The following is a 3,771-nucleotide window of genomic DNA, read 5'->3' as shown; positions in this document are numbered from 1 at the left end:
CGGTAGGGCACAACAATTCTCCTTAAAAATACCTGGTGTGATACTTAGGGTCCACTTTTATAACGATTCCACAGTTCTTCTCTCTTTTATGTCACAGAACCCCTCAGTTAGCATCTAACACGCATATCATTTAGGGCTACAGTATCCCTTAGAGTCCCCTATATCACTTAGCCTTTAGTCTGCACTTTACATGTCACAACCTTCTCAGTACTTCAATATCCTTACTATTACATGGTGCATCAGCCCCATCAAAATCACGCCCCGCCCACAACAAAATTTTCTGGCCCCCCCCTCCCTCACCACGCTCCCATCTCCTTCGTCACGTCTACCTGCCACGCCCCCCCCAACATACAAATCTTCACAAATGTTACAAATTCACAGAAACAAAGCAACTAAAACAGAAGAAATCATTTCCAAGGTTATAAGCCGCCACCACTTCAAGGTAGGCCTCCGAAGCATGTACCTCTCTAACCTAAAAATACAATTATCTGCATTAAATCTGTACAATAAGAAGCCATTCGTTTAAACCCCTCGCGTCATAAAAAAAACCAGTCCTATAACTTTTGTATAAAGTGCAAAATACCAATTATTACACAGGACCAAAATCCTAGCAAAAAATTACTCAAATCCACAGAGCAAAATGAAAATAAAGTGCAAATTTGGCCAAAAATAAAGCCACTGCAAAGGTGCAAAAAAGCTTTTCACCCTCACTAAAAGTGCAAGTAAAATTTAAAAAAAAAACCTTCAAGCTAAGCACAAGCACCACAAAGCACCAGCATTAAATGAAAAAACTTTACCAAAAAATAAAAGAAATAAAAAACCTGAATGCCAGCCCCCTACAAGTAAAGAAAAAAAAACCTGAGCGGCCAGGCCCCTACAGTTAAGGAAAAAAAAACCCAAAGTCGCAGCTCGCTACAAGTAAAGAGAAAAAAAAAAAACCCAAGGCTAGGCCCCTATCAAGTTAAGAAAACAAAAACTAATGCCAGGGCTCGCTACCAAGTTAAGAATAAAAAACCCAGAGCGCCAGGGCCCCCTACAAGTTAACGAAGAAATAAAAATGAGCGGCCAGTCCCCCCCTTAAAAAATTTCCAAAAAATATGTTACATAGTTATAAAAAAATAATTGGTGCCAGAACCTCTAACTTAAATTATAAAAAACACATTGATGACCAGGGTTAAAAAAAAACAAGTCACCTGCCCGCTACAAGTTTCTTTAAACCAGGCCCCCTTTTAAAGATTACAAAAAAACCCTTGCCCAAAGTGTAAAAAATAATTATCTCCAGTACTCCTAACAAAATTATGAAAACACATTTTGGCCAGGTTACATTGCTTCAGTAGAGAACTTTACCTTTGCAACGGGGGTCTCTCTTGTGCCTCCTTAACGATGTCTCTTCCACGGCCGTCTCCCTTCTCAGATGGCTTCTTCTTCCTGCGGCCGTCTCTCGTTCTCCAGGAAGAAGCACCGCCGTCTCCCAAGGAAGAGCACCGCCTGCCGGTTTCGCGCTTTAATCCTCTGAGTCAGCCCCGGCAGGCTACACACTTCTCTATTACAACTGCGCCCGTGCGTACTCACGTCAAGTGTACGCACGGGTTGCCAAGCCAAAACTGGAACTGCCGCTGCACCACCAATGAAATTCAGGGGAGGGCGGAGGAGCGGCGGGCCCGGCCCATTAGCATTAGATTAGGTAAAAAGGTGCGTGCGGGCCTCCATTATATTAGGTAAAGGGTGGCGCGGCCGGGCCCCCCTTAGTATCTGAAAACCCACCGGGCCGAGGAGGACTGTCTCCCTGTGACCCCTGATGGCGGCCCTGGGTTGCAGTCCATTATAATATGAGTTGATAGTCAACTGACTTAATTCAGCCTGGCAGCCATATGCATTATTGTCACTGAACCACTTCAGTGACTTGTAATCTATCCTTTAAAATTTACAGTGGTACATAATCCCCATATAATACACAAGTGATACTCAGAGTTCCTTGTATAACTCTGCCTGCAGCCTTGTGCCTTTATAGTTGCACAATCAACCGCTTAATGAAAATGAAAATCTTATATTACAGTAGGGGGGTAGTGTCACTTGCATTCATCTTACTAAGATCATTTGCAATGTGTTAACAATAAAAAAATGTTTTTTTGTACTTTGCATAGCACTATGGCTGACCCAAATAGGGCCTTATTATGAGATACACTGAATTCTGAGGAAGAACAGAATAGCTATGAGAGTTTCCAGGTAGCCACATCGCTTGTGCTTCATTCAAGCAACAGGCTAGGATGTACCTGGGTCTGCAAGACAGAGAAAAGACATAATTAATAACTAACTATGGCAAGTGTTAAGCACAGAGTTGCCTTGCAGATGACGTGCTACGCTCTGATCTTTGCAACAGATTTTTAATCTGCTCTAAATGCTGAGTGCAACAACTGCCCTGGAAGCAAGTGCTCTGTTCATAAAGGGGCACAATTTTACAATTCTTAGTGCTCTTGCATTTGGGTCTGGGTAATGATAAATTGATCCAAAAGAGTTTAAATTAATTTAAAAAAAAATGAAATTGGTAGATTAGTGTGGAAAGTGTAGAAGCTATTGTAATACACAACTGGTTTTGGTTTAGTTACTGCTAGAGATGGTCCATGGATGGAAAATTAATACTGAAACAAGATTCTAACCAACTCCGCATTTCCACTTGAAGAGTGATCAATCAAAATATTACATATTCATAAATCATCCTGTGCCAATATTCAGCCTGTGTCTATTCAGCTTTCTTTAACCATCCCTCATCTGTGTTTCTAATATAGTTAGTTAGGTAAAATGTTAATGTATAAAGGCTGGAGTGACTGGATGTGTAACATAACAGAACACTACTTCCTGCTTTTCAGCTCTCTAAATCTGAGTTAGTTAGCAACTTGAGGGGCAACGTGGGACATAAGTGTTCAGTGAGTTTGCAATTGATCCTCAGCATTCAACTCAGCATTCAAAAGCAACAGATATGACCATGTGACCCCCCTCAAGTCTCTGTAAAACATCTGTCTTCTGCTTAAAGCAATGCCTTTAAGGGTGTAGGTTATAAAGGGGTCACCCTTATGGTAACTTTTAGTAATGTATAGGACGGCTAACTCTAAGCAACTTTTCAACTGGTCGTCATTTTTTTCTTTTTTAAAGTTTTGAATTATTTGCATTCTTCTTTCAGCTTTCAAATGAGGGGTCACTGATCCCATCTAGAAAACAAATGCCCTGTAACGTTACAAATGTATTGTTATTGCTACTTTTTTATTACTTATCTTTCTATTCAGTCCCTCTCCTATTCATATTCCAGTCTTAAGCACCTTATGTGGAAGTTAATTGATATTGGAAAGTTGCATTGAGTTACATTGTTTCAGGAGTCAGAAACAGCAGTTCAGAGAACAGAAAAACAATGAGGAACAGAACAGAAAAAGAGTGACAGCCATCACTATGACAATTAAACACATGACTGTAAACTTGTGAGAATGAGGAATTAATTGATATTGGGAAGTTGCTAAGAGATACATTGTTTCAGGAGTCAGAAGCAACAGTTCAGAGAACAGAAAAGAGTGACCCCCGCAAAAAAAAATCCTGGCCCCCTCTGCACATAATCGTGGAAGACCCAGGATCCACCCTACCACATGTACCTTTCAGCTCATCCATGATCAGAGCCAGATTAAGACTAGATGGGGTCTTAGGCAGGGCAATGCTTTAGAGCCCCCACCTTTATAACTGCTTTGCAATGTGGGGGAACAGCATTCACCTCAGGTCCTGTCATAT

This window comes from Xenopus laevis, chromosome 8L (assembly GCF_017654675.1).
Source record: "Xenopus laevis strain J_2021 chromosome 8L, Xenopus_laevis_v10.1, whole genome shotgun sequence".
Lineage (NCBI taxonomy): Eukaryota > Metazoa > Chordata > Amphibia > Anura > Pipidae > Xenopus > Xenopus laevis.
The sequence above is the reverse complement of the archived record's forward strand: the minus strand, read 5'-3'. Positions refer to the sequence as shown.